At 29.7% G+C, this 19,442-nt stretch overlaps 2 long non-coding RNA genes across 12 annotated transcripts; one reads left to right on the forward strand and one right to left on the reverse strand.

Annotated features, from left to right (window-relative positions):
• The first annotated feature begins 1,461 nt into the window (after window positions 1-1,461).
• LOC143246931 (uncharacterized) lies at window positions 1,462-19,424 on the forward strand. Of its 11 annotated transcripts, none has more exons than XR_013026239.1 (5): window positions 1,474-1,733; window positions 5,758-5,916; window positions 16,029-16,128; window positions 17,100-17,186; window positions 18,263-19,424. It is a non-coding gene; the product is annotated as an uncharacterized LOC143246931 (long non-coding RNA). The 11 variants fall into 11 exon arrangements; XR_013026245.1 differs by having other exon boundaries at window positions 1,482-1,733; window positions 17,100-17,190; window positions 18,172-18,562; XR_013026246.1 differs by having other exon boundaries at window positions 1,482-1,733; window positions 18,172-18,562.
• LOC143246932 (uncharacterized) lies at window positions 1,694-2,837 on the reverse strand. The gene is made up of 2 exons (XR_013026250.1): window positions 2,532-2,837; window positions 1,694-1,943 (listed from the first exon to the last, which is right to left on the reverse strand). It is a non-coding gene; the product is annotated as an uncharacterized LOC143246932 (long non-coding RNA).
• Window positions 19,425-19,442: the final 18 nt, after the last annotated feature.

The raw sequence follows: 19,442 nt of genomic DNA on the forward strand, positions 1-19,442 counted from the left end.
AGATAAAATACTGATAAAACGCCTTCCTTTCCCCGTAGCGGGCTTAGAACTATAATTTGAAATAGCTTTTAAAATGGCCGTTTTAAAATGGCCATATTAGAAGCATCTTTCATACATCTTCCCAAATGTTAATACAGTAGAAAATATGTAATTTTTACAATTTTGTTGTTCATACATTTCACTTTATACTTTGAGTACACAGATGAACAAGAATATCAGGTTATACTTTTGTTGCTAAGCGACATGGCATAAAGTTGTTGTATTCCTATACCAAGTTAAGATTCATTCGTAACTGTGTCAATAGCGCAATAATTGTGAAAACACATAACTCATAAACAGAGTCAATAGAGTACAACAATTTCAAAAGTGTTTTGAGATGGCTGCAATGATAAAGAAGAAACCTGTATTACATGTATATATCTACACATAACGTCTCTAGAAGCTTGTTATCAAATATCCATTTAAACCGACTGCAATTTCCTTCTAAAAATCGATACCATTAAATTTAAACGTTTCTTATAAGGTGGAAGATTGGAGTGTGAAGTTTATAGCCTTAATACATTATATTTATAACGGTGTCTAAACTTCACGCAGAACACTAGCATAAAATGTATAGAAAGTAAGTAAATATATGTGACTGAAGGTATATTACATTCTTCTTATGTTCGTCTATTTGTGCTCTACCCACCACGACTATCGATAGCCGGTTTCTAGCGTTGTAAGTCCCAGACACTCGGTATGAAATGTGATGACATTTCCCGTTATCACAATACTTACTTTAGGAAGATGAAAATTCTGGACTTTTTTGGCCCTCTTCTCTTTTACACTTTTACATTTTCTCTTCTCGTTTCTAATAACAGTCTGATCTTCATCTTTTTGTGGTACAAGTGAATATTTAATTTTTGTTCTGTTATCTTTATTTGTATCTTCTGTGTTAGCTGATTTTACTCCTTCACATCCACAAGAATTGCACTTCCAAATAATGACACTACAAAAGAAAAGCGCGAATAAATAACATAGATGATTTAATTTGACTGTTATTTGTACATTAGTGTTATGTCAATTAAAAATGGAATATAATTATAATCTAGAAATAATAATATTTAACAACGACAGCCACAGAGACGTTCTCTCCTAAAAAGTGATCCACAATTTAAGCTTTAAGTGAATCTCCACACTTAAAATACACTTTATTGTAAACTAATGATGCTAATTTCTCCTTACTTATTTCTTATTAATGCAAGCGTTTGTAACCTTTTGATTATTTATCATTCTTTATCATGTTAAATTAGGGATAGCTAGCTGACTTCTGTCTAGTTTTACACTTCTAAATTAGGGATGGCTAATGCAGATAGCCCTCGTGTAGCATTGCATGAAATTCAAAAACAAACAAATAAATATAATTAAAGATGTATTAACTGTGGAAACTCCACTATGTAAAATAGTTGCATATATTTTCGATATCACATCTTCCAATTATTTTAGTTTAGTCACAGAGTCCATCAGTCTCCTTTCACTAAAACTGATTTCTTATTATTACTTTCTGACTTACGGTGTACAATTCCTTCTTCTTGTAATTTTTGTAAGTTAATTTACATATAACAGTTTACTTTATTTTGGTGCACTGGAATTTTTCTTGTAGAATTTTTCTAGTTATATTTTCTTATAACTTCTAGATCTTTTCATGACATGGGACTGGGCAACCTACTTTCATGACTATGGACAAGAAAATAGTAAGTATTGAAGGGTAAACCCACAAGTTGCTGTAGTTCTGCTTGAAAAGTAAGTGGAACATAAAAGTAATCAAAGTTAATTTTAAATGTCACTATTATACTGCTTTATTATAAATTGTTAGTCTTTCCAATAATTATTATGCATGTTTTGATTTTTAAAAAAGGAAAATGAAAACATATAGCCACCTTAAAAGTTGTATGTTTAGTTACCTAGTCATATGTTGCCCTTAAGATACCTGATACTATTGATGAAAGTTGTATGTTTAGTTACCTAGTCATATGTTGTCCTTAAGAAACCTGATACTATTGATGAAAGTTGTATGTTTAGTTACCTAGTCATATGTTGTCCTTAAGATACCTGATACTATTGATGAAAGTTGTATTACCTAGTTATATGTTGTCCTTACCTATTGATGAAAGTTGTATGTTTAGTTACATATATGTTGCCCTTAAGATACCTGATACTATTGATGAAAGTTGTATGTTTAGTTACCTAGTCATATGTTGCCCTTAAGATACCTGATACTATTGATGAAAGTTGTATGTTTAGTTACCTAGTCATATGTTGCCCTTAAGATACCTGATACTATTGATGAAAGTTGTATGTTTAGTTACCTAGTCATATGTTGCCCTTAAGATACCTGATACTATTGATGAAAGTTGTATGTTTAGTTACCTAGTCATATGTTGCCCTTAAGATACCTGATACTATTGATGAAAGTTGTATGTTTAGTTACCTAGTCATATGTTGCCCTTAAGATACCTGATACTATTGATGAAAGTTGTATGTTTAGTTACCTAGTCATATGTTGCCCTTAAGATACCTGATACTATTGATGTCTTACTCCAAGACGTGTCCTGCAAGATGTCAAGTTTCATTTTTTAAATTAAAAGTTAAGTCTTATTTAGTTTCTCAACTAGCCTTTAACAGGTGTAAATACAAATTTAGAAAGAATGAAGGTAAGATGATAAATAGTTGTAGACTCTGAATAAAGTAATGTTTTATTTTTCTTTCTTTAATGTTAGTTTATTTTTAGTATTGGTTAAATTGTTTGATATATATTTGTTTATGAGGATTATTTTGCATTGTTATCTTAAGATATGTGTTTAGAACAAAACTAAACCTCCTAAACTAGCTGAATCTTGTGTTTGGGATTATAGCAAAACTTTGCTTGCATTGAGGGTACCATGACAGATGAATCAATACCTTCTAATCATAATAAGTAAGGTGATATGTTAGATGTACATAATATTCATTTCTTGTTTAATTTTTATTTGAACTATATAGGTATTTTGTTTTGATCAGAAGTTGGAAACAGTTGTAGATTTTATTACCAAAAAGTTTCTCTCTGTAGATTTTTTTATCATAGTAATATATTAAACATAACCTGAGAATTCTCTGTATTAATACCATAATTATTAATGAATCAGTTTTAATTGTCCAGAGTTTAATAATAGTTGAATGTCTGTTGTGTAGTCAGTTAATCATACATGCATACAATTTGCACATATTCACAAGATGATAGGTTCCAATGCTTCAAATTAAATAAACATTCTCAGATTTTCATCTCCACGTGTAATGTGAGAGTAATAAAACATTGAATACAAAGTAGATAAATATTATTAATATATTATTTTTCTAAGATAGATAGAAATAAAATCTTAAATTTATGGTATAATGTTTATAACTAAAATTCTATATTACATTTTGAAGTTAATGATCATGAACGTGCAAGTTAATTTAGCCATAATTAGTTTCATTTAATAGAAAACCATTTAAATTCAGAATGTTTGTTTATTCATATATTTAACAGTGCTTACCACAAATTTGCACAATAATTAATACTTTCTTGCATATAAATATGATAGTTTTTTTTATGATAACTAGGTGTCTGGGCTTTTTATAATGAAAGAACACCTCATATCTGTTAAAGCATGTCTTGTTAGTTGGCATAACTAAGAATATAGGTACTTGTAGGAATATCATGAAGTATATACTTTGTATAGGTTGATCTGTAAGTAGTTTTGAAAATTTTATATTTAAGGCTGTTCTATGTGTAAGCTTCTTTATAATAGAAGTTATAAATGGTTTTAACTATCAGCTTTGAGTTGTACTTATGAGATAAAATTCATGTTTTTTGTTTATGTGTTGAAATATCCTAAAGTCATTGAATCAAAGTAATTTTTCAGAAATATGTAAATCATATAAGTGTTTGAGTAATTTTGCACAGTAATTATATACGTTTAGAAGTTACACTGTCCACAAAAGTTTCTCCACTACAATAAAAATACAACTGTTCATGAGTAGTTTGTTGATCCTGATTCTAAAATTGTTGAATATTACTGATCACCTCTAGATTATGAGCTATATTAGGTTTATTCTAAATATTCTTATATATTATGAAAATAACTCTCTGATGACTTTATTTATTTATTGAAAATTGCATTTAAGAATGTTCAAAACTGAAAATACACTTAAGCTATGTTTAAAACTTTCATCATGGTATTATTTTTTATTTCTTTTCACAAAATACCTGACTGACTTGTTGCATCTTTAATGTATGTTGTTAGTTTCATAAAACAAGAATCAACAGTAATCTTCCATCATCACAGGATTCCACTGTCTTTCTTGATGTTACTGTTCTATTATAGACATAACTTAAGGGAAGTGCTCACCAAGATTATTGCTCACTTCACCAAGATCATTTGATAAGAAACTTAATTAAAAGTGTGAGAAGTGTAACTTTAGTGACATCTTGGACCCAGTTTTCCTCTTGTTCTCAGGGATATCATTAATCGTCACAACATAGTTTTCATCTCTGTAAATTCCTAAGAAAATTTTAACAACCAGTTTGAGTGATTTCCTCGCAGTAAGTTCTTTCTGACTGATTAATGTTTCAAAATCACCATTCATCAGCACTTCCCAAATCTGTGGCCCAACAAAAATACGACCTTTTAGTTTTTACTTCACTAACTTTTTGAAACTTATAAGACAGATGGAGTGGGGGAAGAAACATATCTTGATGATTCACTGAAAGTTGGAACTCAACTTTCTGTTTTCCTGGAACGTAATTCTCTCACTGGCCATTCCGTTTTTTTGAAATGCATTTTATGATATCGGCTATCCCAGACAGACAAAAAGCTGCAGTGTTTGGTACACTCACTTTATAGACTTAGCAGTTGTGGATATTTGATTGCTTCAGGAATAAGCTGCATGTTCTACTGTGTTCACAGCATTAACAACAGGAACCAATGGCTTAGTGTTCCCATTATGTAAAAGCACAGTTTTCACACTAACTTTAGATGAATTGGTAAAATGTTTTCTTTCTTGAGAGTATATTCAGTACTTGATTCTTCAATAAGTGCATCAACATTTGTACAGAAACACAAAGTATCTTGCATGCTGTAGTGAGGAGCAAGACTTTATGATAAATTCCATTGCCATAAATGAAAGTTCCTCATGCTGTTTCAGTATAAAACAAGTCACAAATCTGATCATTTAGCTCATCTTGTGTGATCAGATGAGGCAGTTTATGCTGAGATGCCACAGGGTAAAATTACTAAATGAAGAAAGTAAAGATGATTCATTGTCTTTTTTGCAGTATAACTTCTATTTCCCACTTTGCTGCTGGATGTGACACGAGAAAATCATCCCCATGAGGTACTGGTTTCATCACAGATGCAATCTCTGGATATTTAGTGTATTGTTTAGTTTTGTCTGAATATCCAGAAATATTAATGCAAAAATAACAGTAAGTTAGATGATCTTTGGGCTCACACTGTATCATTGAAATTGTCAATGACACAATTGCTCTTCTTTTATTTAGCCACTGTGTGAAGCCAGATTTGGAAACTGAACAACACAAATGTAGCATAAACTGTTTCGGGGGTTTTTGGACTTTACTTGAAGAGAAAGCAGTCAGTACATGAAATAATTTTCTAAAAGTATAAAAGAATTATGTTTAGAGAACTAGTTTAAAATATTTTAAAAACAAAATTTTGATTTCATTTGATTATATCACAGGTATGATGTGAGGAAGATGGACTTTGTTTTGAGTGTGCACAGAGCCAGAAAAAGTAACCAACTGAGTGAGTGAGTGAAAAGCAGTTGAGAGAGAGGTGTATCACTCTGCCCATTTTAAGCTCAGTTGAGGGACTCCTCAAATGTTCCTGGGCAGAAAAGGTGAACATGGGAATGAAGCAAAATTGGTGCAAGTCATTATAATTTTATCAAGAACAAGTAGCACATATGAACAATATATATGGAGTTTTACACCAATACAATACAGTTACTGTCTGAAGTTATCAAAAATTTATTCCTTTTGTTCATTAAACTTTCTATGTAAACTTAATTTCACAGTATAAACCTATTGAACTGAGCTGATTGTATGGTATTACACATATTGTTGATAAAGTAGTGAGATACTACAGTATCTTAAAATCTGGAGGTGATGGACAAATTCTGATTACGTGTCTGAAACCAAAACTATTTAATTACCAAATAATCACTTGAGTTTTCTAATGTAGCAAATGATTTGTTATGCAGTGTTACCTAGAACATTGTTTAGGGCAAATTTGTGTTATAAAGATAAAAAGTTTGTTTGTTTTTTTACTTTACAATGGTGTGTTTACACTTTATATTTTATAATGCATGCTTTTGTACCAATTGCAATGTTTATTTATTGATGAAAATGTATAACTACCTTTCAAGTTGTTTCAGAAATAAAATTATTGCTTAAAAATACAAGTTTCAAATAATGCAACATTTTTTTAAAGGGTCTTATTTTTCTTAGGTAGGTCTTGTTCAGTCTTGTGAATGAAAAGGATTTGTACAATTTTAATAATATAATTTACTAATTTTTAAAATATTAATTTGACCTATCCATACTTTTAGTGTGAATTAATGTTCTTTACTCCCTTAAGGGTGAGAGAAGCAGACAAGAAGAAGTTGGTAGAAACTGCCCTAAAACATATCAGACAGTTAACATCAAACAGTGATTAGTATAATTGTACTTAATTCTTCCCTTTGTTACATATTTTGGTTTCCTATAATTACTGGCTTGATGGAAAGTATCCATTCAGTTTTTTGTGTGTTTTATGAATTAGTAAAATGTGACTGTTCAATGTCAAGAACATTGATATCAATTATTCTGAGAAGTGACTGTACCAGGCTTTCAGTTAACATTAATAAAATATAAAGATTCTTATTATTACCACAGTTTTGTTAAAAATGGATAGTTCTAGCAGCAGAGCTTACCATATTAATGTCTGCCATAAAGGGAAATTAGGCCAAGAAGTGCACTTTCTACTTATTTCTAACAAAATATATTGACCAGTTTTTGATTATTTGGCTATATAGTTTTAAAATTTTGTGAGAGACAAAAACGTTTATGACACTAAATTATTAAAATTATTTGACCCATGTGTTGCTTTATTTCTCAGTTTTAAATCACTTTTTGTTTAGCCCATTTATTGTGTTATAGAATAGGGAAAGAGTGTGATTCTGAGGGAAGTTTGATATTATAATTAAATTGTGATTATAACACAAATAATATAAAAAAAGACATTAAAACACGGGTCAGTGTTATAGTTCTCTTCTAATTTTCCATTTTATTTAATAGCTAGCTCATAACTGTTTGGTCTCAAGGTAATATATAGATAGTAGATAATGAACTTGAATCATCTGATAAACTGTTATGTGACACAACTGAATTCCTTGTGTTTTCTGAATATAACTTAATAACTAATTGTAAAATTACATACAGATATTAGAATATAAACAAACCTTGTAGCAGCTATGATAGATCTAAACTGTCTTCTTTATGATTCAACACACTGATATAGTTGTGTTAAGAGAGTCATCTGTATAAACAATATCTGTTAAGATGTGTTTTCAAAACAAACACCAAGGGCTTTTATGAGATTTGTACTTAATACAGTTTTTCAAGTGTAGTCCCAGTTATTACTGGAATAAACATCTTCATGTGGATACAAAGTAAAATTGCCAACCTGGTATGTGGTGAAGTGAAATGGTAAACAGACAATACAGAAGAGAACAGTTAGTATTATGTACAATAATTTAGGTATAGTTGACTGGTATGCTGTTACATAATAATACATTGTGTTATAATAATCCAAAAATGGCTAAATGATTGTTACTGTACCACAACTGCTGCAACCTAATGGCAGACACTAGAAAAACACAGTACTATGACAATGAAAAACAAGGGTAATGTGATTGTTACCCTGCTAATATGGTATACTGTAATATAGTGGGAGATGCTAAAAAACAAACAAACATTACTACAACCATGAAAAAGTGGCTAAATGATTGTCACTGTGCTGTACCTTGATGTTGCTATAAGGTGACTGTTTTGTGGTGCTAAATAATTTGACAAAGTTGTTTACCAAACTAATGGAGAAGAGCATATGATGTTACTACTATAGAATAATTCAATTTGTTTGTAACATATACAAAACAAATATGTCTGTAGTAATATTACACAGTAGTATAATTTGTTTGTCATTGTATAAACAGACTTTTCATCCTCTACTTACATCAGACACTTAGAGCTGGCAGCTGGTTTTTTACTCAATATTAAACATATTTACGTGCTGCGTATCTGAAAGCCAGTGTTCAGTTTATTTTGAAATAAATCTCACACATCTCATGATTGTAAGAAATGTTTGGTAGGATAGTATACAAATGGGAAAAGAACTTTTAAAGATTTTTAAAAATGGGAATTATGTTTGACATGTTTCTCTAATAATTTGACACTGAAAGAAGTTAGTTGTGATTAACTTTTATGAAACATTTAAAATTGTGCCTTTTACTTGTCATATAAGTATGCTACTGGTTGAATTGTAATTGACTAATTAGATAAAATAATTATTAGCTATGTTGTACTGTACATTTTAGGCTCATAATGAATGATACATCATCAGGTTATTATGGGGTATAATTTTCAACAGTTTTTGTACTTTACATTAAATAAAACCCACTATCTGGTAGATGGTTTGTTACATGAAATACCAATTTTGAAGGTCCCAAACTTGTAGATGTTTACAGCACTAGAACTACTAGTAAACATATGTTAATGAAGAAGAATTTTTGTGACATTACTCCTGTTACTGATTGTAAACAGAAGACTTAGTACTCCTGATTTACATATTAATTTATGTTAGTACAAGTATAGTACTATATCATGTTGTTGTTTTTAATTCATGGAATACCTATTGTGAATCATATTAGACACTCAAAAGATTCAGACAAATGAAAAAGGTACAGAGCAATATAAAATTCTAACAAAAGATAGCCATGTTTAGATAGTGAGTAAAAAATTTTCATGTTTTGTTTTTCTAATTTGTTGGGAAAAAATGTCAGAGTGGCCCTTTAACTAATATAAAATAATTTGTTAATGATAGTGCAAGTTCCCTTACACAGGCCTTCAACAGTAACAGAGATTAGTGATAAGGGTTAACATTTTCTGTGACCATCAGTTGTCTTAAGGGTTCAAAATATTTGTAAGCTAATAACCATCATGAAGGGTGGAAACTTCTGTAAGGTATCAGCCTCTGTGTTTCTTAAATGTTTTCACAAACACTCTTAGTTGTTTACAATCCATTTTGTCAGGTTGGACTTCAATGGTCACATCATGATTCAAACTGCTTACTCTTGAATGTTCAACATTTAGTTGTTTCTTGTCCCAGCCTTTTGTATTACTTTGTTTTGACCATAGGCAATTTTTTTTTTCAGAATAGTATGTTACTGTGGACATGAATAATTAGTGTAAATATGTGTATATTGCTTTGATGTTTTGAACTATGAAGTGCTTCTTTATGTTTAGTTTTACACTTCTGGAAACAGCTAAAACTATTTAACTCAATTGGGACTTTAACACTGGTTATAAGGTTATAAAATTTGATAATATTGTCATGCTTTTGCTTTTGTGTAAATAATAAAAATTTATCAGAGAAACTAACTTTAAAATATAATATTTATCAGGAGATTTCAAATAAAACAAGTCAGAACTATTTGTGTGTGTGTGTGTGTTGGGAAAATATTTTATTAATCATAATAAACTTATAACTGCTGCAAAGAAACTGTATAAAATAATTATTTTTCTGGTTGTGTTAGATGTTGATATTTTTCAGTTTGAAGAAATCAAGTATTGTGGAATGTTTTTTTGTTTAGTAACTGAGAAAGATATTTATATGCATTGTACGTTGTATGTTTTTTTGTTTGTGGGGTACATTTGTTTTTCCACGGAATAGTTCATTGTAACTATCTGTCCATACCTGCTGAGTGTTTGGAAGATAGTTTTCAAGTTCGTTTTGTGTGCAAACCAAATAATTTCCATAAAATCAGTTTATAAATCTTTGGTAAATTTATCCTATTTAATAATACCATTTTTTTGCTTGAGTTGTATGTAGAGCAATATTTATATGTTTATGTACACAGTATATTTATTATTTGTTTTGGTTTCTGAAAATATTGGATGGATGAATGGATAGAATACATTAAAAGTTAATTGTACACTTAGTGTTGTTTTGTTAGCTGGTGTTTATTTTTAATGTTTTAAAAGTAATTTGTTTGTATTTACCAGTACTATATTATATGAAACTATGTTGTTTTATCCAATAACAAACAAGCATACTTCAATAAGATGTTGGTTGTTGTTTTTGAAGTTAAGAAATAATAATACAGTTGTTAACAGAATGACTAGTACATAGTTTCCAAAAAAATGTTTTGTAGATTGTTTTTATTATAGGCTGTGTGTGACTTACAGATATTGCTGTATAGTCACAGTTCTTTGTAGTAACATGTACTATGCAACTCTAGATACATATACTTCTCCCTCAAGTACTTTTGTCAGACATCATTTCATTTGTAGGTCATAAAAACATGAATATAATCTACAGCCTTTATTACTGTTTGTTTTTAACAACTAAAATAAGAAGACAATTTTTATGATACACTATCAAGATGTTCCTCTCATTTAATACTTCTGCTTATAATGACGTAAAATTATTTTTATGGAAGTAAACATCACAACTTTATTCAACATACATTATTATTGTGGCATTATATTTCTGATTTTATTTCATAACATTCAGTTTGAGATGTTTTAAGGATAGTTTGGTACAGCTGTAGCAATGTATCCTTGTCTGATAAATTTTTTAGTGTTTCTCTTTCTTTTGTTCATGCAATCATATGTCCTAATGTGTTATTGAATACAGTGATTGTGAAGGAAAAAAAAATTTATTGAATTTTAACATGATACAGGATATTTGAATATTTTGAGTTTGCTTGAATCATTTCATAATGTTCATTATGAAGAATGAGGATTTAACAATGTGGATTAAACAGAAGTTTATTTATACATTGCTATTTATCTTTAGTTAAGACATTTTTACATTTTTGTGTTAGAGATTCCATCTTTTGATTTCCTATCCTATGTTATAATCCTTGTACAAATTTTACAACCCTAATCATTCCCATTTGATGATCATGTCTGTATGTATATCTTCCCCCTTAAATAGCTGATTGGCAAATTGCAAGATTTTGCCCCAGCTGTTATTATCTTTGAAGAAAGTTCACTGAATAAAGTAAATTAACATTTTCCCAGGGATATTTTTAGCATGATACAGCCATGTTCTCAAAGCTCTCTTTGCCTTCAATTGTAAATTCAAGAAGGTTTACTGTTAATAATAGGGATAACACAAGATGAGTCTGTAAAAATATTTTATATATAATTTTTTTTACTTCTAATAAAAAATTTCCTTACAAGAAAACGAGGACAGTTTCACACTATTAACTCATCACCTCTTTTGTGTGCCTTTTTTCAAGGAGCTTCCATTAATAAAAAATTAACTTCTCATCCTGAACCTGTAGTGCTGTCATCTAGTGTCATTCTATTCACATTTCTAATATTTTCATTGAGTTTTCTCTTTATTAGAAATTGCTACTTTACTATATTTAACATACATATTGTTTGGAAATATTTTGTAAACTTTAAAAATTTTATGAAATTATTATAAATAATAATTTTTAAAAGCTTATTTATATTATTTACATGTGAAAAACAACGAACATTAACTTTTTTTTTGTTTGTTTGTTTTGGAATTTCGCACAAAGCTACTCGAGGGCTGTCTGTGCTAGCCGTCCCTAATTTAGCAGTGTAAGACTAGAAGGAAGGCAGCTAGTCATCACCACCCTCCGCCAACTCTTGGGCTTCTTTTTACCAACAAATTGTGAGATTAATCGTAACATTATAACTCCCCCATGGCTGAAAGGGCAAGCATGTTTGGTGTGACAGGGATTCAAAACCGCGACCCTCAGATTTCGAGTCAAACTCCTCAACCACCTGGCCATGCCAGTCATGAAGTTAGAGTGAGACTTAAGAGAATTTAAATTAGTTTGGTTCAGAATATCAGTGGGAATGATACAATATTAAAATAATTATAAATAAATGAATAACATATATTGCCTACAATATTTACAGGGCCATTTTTCTATTGTTTTATAATTTTAATTTTGTCAGTTGAGTACTTGTAATTAAACCATGAATTATGATGTTCTTGCACAATGTTTGAGGTCCAACAAATAGCTTAATATTTAGTACTAAATATTTCTACTCACAGAATAATAATGTTTGATACTTAGAAGTTTTTACAATGTTAATAAAATGTTTATTTTCTTTCTTACTTATAATATTGTTTGTGGGGTTTATGCAATTTTAAAGGCATTCTCTGTTGATGTTAATCAGTTTAATATTTTTGAATTATTCTGCATGAAACTTAATTATTGTATCAGTTGGAAGATGAGTATGGTGAAAAGTATACATCATTTGATTAGAATAACCATAATAATTTATTTTAAGTTTATTTTGGGACATTTAATATTTATATGTATCAAAAGCTAGTTTGTATACTTCTAGGGGAACTGTATAGGCCTAAATGGAGAAACTTTGATAGTTATGCAAGTTATACCTTTTTTTACATTAATGATACATTTGTAAAGGCAGAAATGGAATATCAGTCATCATAGTATTCACATGTGTGTGTTAGTTTGTTATAACTCAAAAAAGAATTAAATAAAAAAAATGCTGCATTGACTGAAAATATCCCAGGGTACAAGCTACAGTGTGGGATCATAATATGTACCCTAGGGTTTTGAGATGACTTAAGAAATAGGAACCACACTGCAGTGGGGATACACTGTCTATCAGTCTTAACCTCCATTCACCAGTCTCATATAAGAAATAGAGTAGCAACACATACAGAATTAGAAATAGAAGTTAGGACATTGAGACGTGGGTGCTCAAGCCACAACTTCCTACATGTGAAAATGATGTGGGACATCTTTTTACACATAAAAACTACACACATGATTTATAAAATACAATGCAACAACTGTCATGACTTCTACATTGGGGAAAGAAGCATAAAAATGGAAACTAGATTCAAAGAACACAAAAACTATCTTTGCATGTTTTTCAATACGACAAATGTAATAAACACATTATCATAGGAGACTCCCAGATGCTAAGTAGGAAAACAAATGCAAAATACATATTAACACTAATACATATTAACAATTGTGATAAAAATACTGACAGAAACAGGTTACAACTTCATGTTGCATAACAAAAGTGATTAGTGTAAAATGTTTTATAAATTCCAAAAAAATGAAAATCAAACAAATTCAAGTATTTGGAAAGACTTGAGACCTACTAGAACGATAGCTCTGATGATAAAATGATGCTTTTGAGAAAGTCTTTAAAAGATTTAATGAATGAACATGAATTTGGAAAATGTTTTTCACTGATAAGATCAACAGTAGAGTTGTTTTATGGAGGATTAGACACTTGTTCTGCAAATATTAAGGTTAATTTGTGACACCTTTACCATTTTTCTTATAAGAGCAAAGAAAATTAGCTTATTAAAATATGTTCTGTGATTAAAAAATTTAAGAATGGGTTTTATGGTGAATCAGATCATCTCAGTGCATGCATCGTAAGTATGGTCTTTCACTGTCTTTTCATCCTTACTTTTAGACATGGAATTGGTCTCTGTTGGTACTAAGTTTTGTAGTCAGTGAACAAATTTTCAACATCTTGTACATATGTGAACAACTATTTCTGTCCTTATCATGAAGTTAGAAACAATTAAGGAATGTTATGAAGAAAAAAGTATTTAAATGTGATTGTTTGGAAAGTTTTGAAACATTCTGTTGTGTATTGGGGAAGGGAGTTTCTTCTGAAGTGGAATTTTATGTTTAAGAATTAAGAGGATTTCTTAAACTTTCAGTACATGGATAAGCCTACATACATCACGTATGAAAAAATTGCATTATAAAGGTACTTGTCTCAGTTTATGATGACAGTATTGTTTGTTTATTTAACATAACCTTCCAGTGTACACAAATAATTTGTGGTCTACGCAGAAATGGCTTGAAGTTCCCTCTTCACGTTATTGTAGCATGTATTGTAGTGCCACACTCATGCTAAACAACTGAGAGAACTGTTTAGAACTAGAAAATTTAATTGGTTATGTTCAGACAGTATTTACATTGATTAGTTTTGTGCAGTTTAATCAAAACTATGACTTAATCAATTGTCACAATAATAATAAACTAATTGCAAATAGAGATAACAATTTTCTCTATTTTTGGTAATTTTATTTATCCAAGTAATAAAATGTTACTTTGTTTGCTTCTGAGCACAAAACTTCATACCTGACAAATTAAATCATGAACATCAGCAGAGATGCCAACCATTATGATTTGAACGTAATCATTACGATGTTGGTGCATACATTACAACTACATGCTCATATAGACAAATATTACAACTTGTTGCAACTCCCAAATTATTATATATTATTTTGGCCAATACAATAAAGTGATAAATTGTTCCCCAGGACTTGAAAGGGGTGAAAAGAAAATTTCTAGTAAAATACAAATAAATTTTGATAATAAATAAAAGACAGTCCAAATGGCTACTTGCAATAATCATGTTTGTGCTTGAAATAATAAAAATATTTGTATCTCTAACATCTACCAATAGTTTAAGTACAGTGCTTCTCCTACTGGGTACGTGGGGGAATCCATAGTTATGTCATCAGTGTTTGTCAGCCAATCAGCGCTTGTGTCGATGGGTATTTATCATTTTCTAAGCAGCATAGAAACACCAATGCGATCATTCACAAGTTGGAAAAAGAGGCCTCGTTTACCAGATTATCTTGTTTCTGGCAAATCTAAAAGGACTGAAACTGTGGAAGGGTTCTGTCTACAATCACTACGCTCAGTCATTTGAAATAGTTGGCATCTCTGTATCAGATAGTATAAAACTTTTAATTATAAATATGCTTTAATGTCTAGTTTATTAACATTCATGGATAATAAAGTTCATTAATCTTTTTAATGCCATTTAAGTTTTTTTTAATATATACATTACACATTTTTAATGTGGCTCCCTTTTGAAAATCACAGTATATGTAATTTGATTTGAAATTAGAAACTGGCTGTAAAATTAAATCACTTGAAACCATGACTGGAAAGGCCAACTTCAGGTGCCTAATGCTGCTGTTTGAACTACACATTAGTTATCCTGTCTATAATTTTGCTACACTTCTTTTAAAACATTTTGTTACTTTCCTTTTTGAAAATGGCCATAACATCAAATAATTTGGAACCAGGATTAGAAAGGCCAACTTCAGGTGACTTATGGTGGTTTTTGTACTTACCTCTTTGTCCTCCTGGTGAGTTACGATAATTACAGTTACACTACAGAAAGTCCTTTACAACTTGAATTACTGTAGTTTTTCTCTTAATGTTGTAGACTTGATGTAAACTTTGGTTTTATGCTATTTATGTGTTGTTTTTTTAAACATTATTTTGTTTTACCTTAATTTCCTTTTATGAATTTTACTAAATTTACTTTTTTTACTGGATGTTTGACATAGATAGCCTAACTGCTTTGTGCTATAAAACTTTAAATCAACCAACCTCTCAGAAACACTTACAAAACTCCCTTGCTACTTCTGATAGATTGTCCTTATCAACAAACATATTACCACTGTGGATATTTTCTTGTGTGATATGTTCTTTGTTACGATACCTTCAAAAGTATACAAATGTCTAGATTTTCTCTTAAAAGCACCTTGCATCATGGAATCGTGCTTAGATGTTAGCTTCAAAACTGGTACTTGCACTATAAGTATCAACAGCATTTTGCTACCGAGTGATTATCTTGTGCTGCTACTAATCTTATTTGTCTTCTCTTTTTTCAGTTGCTTGTTTCTTGTGTATCTGTTGCCATGAAACTTCCTGGTTTCTGATTTGTGAGGACCATGCTTCATGTCCAAATTAAAATATTCAGGAATTACAAGGGTAATAAACATTTTTGTTAGACTACATGAATAAGTAAAAGTATTTTCTTTGTTTAACACATAGAGTTTAACATTTTTGATTGACTCATCAATAAAAGGTTATTGATACAGTCCATTGAAAGGAAGTAGTAATAAGAAAATCTACATATTGATAATAAGGAGGAATTACAGACAAACTGGGTAAAATTATTAACAAAAAAGGATAAAAACAATTGTGGATCACACTGCCATGAAAATGGAATGTAAATAGGGCATTTAAATAGAAAATCTTTTAGCTTTTATACTTTTTTAGTGTTTACTGTGGTTCTCAGAGTTTTTGATAAGACACTGAAAATATAGGGGCTAAGGATTCAAAATATGGAAAAGATTATTTGTAATATTTTTTGATATTTTAAGGGAACATGCTGTCATAAAATTAATAACAGGGAATTCTAGGTGTGATTGATCTGTTCATTTACTGATTTAGCCCCTGAGGTGCCTTTCAAGATGAAAATTTCAGTTAGAGTTATTCTGGTAGAAATTATTTTACAATACTTTCATTCTGAACTGTAGTTGATCATTAGAAAGCACCAAAATATTTAGAGTTGTATCACTTCACTTACATTTCTTATACAACCACAAAAAGCAAATATTTGGCTGTGAATATAGACAGTTTTTCTAAAAGTTCTTTAAACACATTTTAAGGGTGTTGAGTGTTGATATAATTACTAGAACCTTCTTTATTATAAAAACTTTTGTTCTTGAGAATGATTGCATGAGAGATTGAAATGTTGCACTTGTTTTTAAAATATTCCTTCTTACTATAAAAGGTGTAACTTCCAATAATCTTACAGCAGTGTTGGTATTATGAGTATTTATCACATTTTCAAACAATTTTCCCTTTTTATGTACTTGTTAAGAGCAGAATGACTTTATAACACCCCTATGTCAAAAGTTTGAATGAGTTATTCATGTTTTTGCACTTGTTAACAGAGTTTTTAGAATTCTTGCACTATCACCAGCAGCACAGTGTGTGGACTTTTAATCCCAGAAAATTGGTTCTGTGTTCTGATACACATGGTGGGTAAGCAAAGATAGCCTATTGTGTATATTTGTGCTTAATTACAAACACATAAATACTTAGAACTCAACAAAACATTTTGTTTCTGAACAGAATTTAAAAAATTATACAACAGACATAATTGAAACACAAATTAAATTTTTATTTTCTTATTCATAATTGTATGCAGTGGACAGACATCTATATTCACAAATAATATTATCCTACTAGTAAAATGTGTAAAAAATTGAAATATATAGAGTTGACATTTCAAGTCATTGTCTTAAACTGATGACATTTGAATTCATGTTTGGAAAATTCCTTGTAAACAAATTTTTCAATATTTGTGTACAGTAAGAGATATGATATCAGCTTGGTGAATAAGTATGACTTTTATAGAGATTTCTAAAGCTAACTGTGATAGAAAATTGGCTCAGCTGAATGCAAACCTAACTGACAGCTGTCTGTTGTTTTCAAGTTATGTTATAATAAGGTTGATAGTGTTGTTACATTTATTAAACAACAACAAAATAAAAATCAAACTTCTTTAAAGCCTCTGTTTGTATGTAATTTTCCTCTAAGTATTGTATAAGAAAGATTTAATATCAAACTTAAAATACTGAGTAACAATGTGTGCTTGTGAACAAATTCTATGCTGTGTCTTTTTGTGTAAGTATTAAAATTGATGTGTGGGTTAAAGATAAAAAAGTAGTTATATTTTGGTGTCTTTATTTTTCTTTCAAGTGAATAAAAAGTATTACATTTGTTCAGAAAGTGAGATAGAAAAATAACACTTTCATTTAATATATATTAATTAGAGCATAACCTACTATTTTGTAACTTTGATCTTCATCTACATATTCAGAGTAAATCAATGGATCATTGTGATATAATTTTTGAGCAACAAAATCTTTGAAAATGCAGAATAACTTTTTCATAAACAAGTACTTGTGTTGAGCTGTACCTCATGTTTAAATGTTCTAATGCTGTGTTTTTATCACCCAGATAAATCATGATTCTAGCCTATCTAAAAGTTTACATTGGATAATACACTCCTTTCTTACATGTGGTAAAGCAGAATTTTGTATTATATCAGTGGTGTTGTGTCATGACTATCTGCACAAACAGAAACAAGCTTCAACAAGCTGGGCATTGTCTATGTGAATTGAATCATCTGCCAAGATTCTGTGATTTTGAATGTGTGAGGACACTCTTGTAAGTGGAAAGTAAGTTAATTTCTATAGTATTTAGTATCTGCTTAGTTTCATGTAACTTTAATAAGTTTAAACATTTCAAGTAACTTGTCATTCAGTTTGTTGACAAAATTTTGGTACCATTCAGCAATTTAACCAGCATTTATTTATTAGCATGTTAAGGTAATTAAAAGCAACACTAACCAAAGTGAATATATATATAAACAAACCAAAATTTCAATGTTAGTTACATACCACACTCAGTTATTTATTGAGTCTTGGAATTTAAGATGTATTTATTAATAATTAAATAATTTGCTTAAATTTAAATTATCTAAGTTTTGAATAAGGCTTAATAGGAACTGAGAATGTCTTTCTATATGTATATTTTAATTTACAATACATTTTCATACTCCTATCATTTTATAATAAGTGAATATTGTTTTTGACTTTTTTCATCTTCAGTTTAACATGTGTAAAGAATAGATGTAGATGACTTAATACAGAGAAAAGTGATGGAATGTGGAAATAAACATAATACATTGAATAGTTATATAGTTGATTCTCTGTCAGTAATGACCTCCACTAGTGCAAACAATAACTAATTTCATAAACCAATCACACTGATATAAAAATAAGTCTTGCTGGTACCTTGCCATTGTTTTTTAAATTTTAACATTGTGCCCTCTTGTCATAATGGGGTATAAACATTGTTTAATGAAATTTAGTCAACTTATTCTAACTTTGGTAGTGAGGAAAGCTGAAGAATACTAGTAAATAAAAGGCTGTTACTGATGGAATTTTGGCAAGCAATAGTTTTAACTTTGTTGTATACATTGATCAAAGTGAAAGAAACTTAAAATTTAAAATGAATAAACATAAGTAAAGTGTTGAGAAAAAAAGGTAAATTTCCAACATTACGTGAACATGCATATCGTATCAGTCTTATCATTTATTTGAAAAGAACTGTTATTTTGGATCAATTGAATGAAATAACAGCTGGAAATATCGGATAATTTACGAAAGAAATGAAAGTAATTATAAATAAAGATAAAGGTTTGGCAAGTCAACCAGTATATGAAT

Source organism: Tachypleus tridentatus, chromosome 3 (assembly GCF_004210375.1).
Source record: "Tachypleus tridentatus isolate NWPU-2018 chromosome 3, ASM421037v1, whole genome shotgun sequence".
Lineage (NCBI taxonomy): Eukaryota > Metazoa > Arthropoda > Merostomata > Xiphosura > Limulidae > Tachypleus > Tachypleus tridentatus.